Source organism: Asparagus officinalis, chromosome 1 (genome assembly GCF_001876935.1).
Source record: "Asparagus officinalis chromosome 1, Aspof.V1, whole genome shotgun sequence".
Classification (NCBI taxonomy): domain Eukaryota; kingdom Viridiplantae; phylum Streptophyta; class Magnoliopsida; order Asparagales; family Asparagaceae; genus Asparagus; species Asparagus officinalis.
Genome location: NC_033794.1, coordinates 71,578,765 through 71,579,210, shown reverse-complemented (window position 1 = coordinate 71,579,210; position 446 = coordinate 71,578,765).

Sequence of the window (446 nt, the reverse complement as noted above, 5' to 3'; positions counted from 1 at the left end):
CCGTTCTCGCGATCTCTCTCTCTCTCATTTTCTCCTGTGTTCACGTGATTGGGGAAGGGAATTAAGAGAAAGAAAATTTATTGAGGAGGAATTTATTGAGAGGGGAATTAACACTGTAGCTACAGTGTTGATTTCTATTTTTTGAGAGATCTCAAGCTTGAGATCTAATCTTGCATTGTAATTTCTTATTGTTTAATAAGAAATTAATTGTGTGGCTCCCGATGATGTAGGCAGTTGACGAACCTCGTTAAATCTTGGTGTATTTTCTCTATACTGTGTTTTTGTTGTGCTTAGGGTTTTGGTGTAAATTCCCAACAACTGATATCAGAGCGTGAAACGATCTAGAGGAAGTCAGATTCGAATGGGAGCGATGGCTGCAGATGAAGGGAAGGTAAAAATTGAGAAGTTCGATGGTGCGGACTTCGGCTTTTGGAAGATGCAGATCG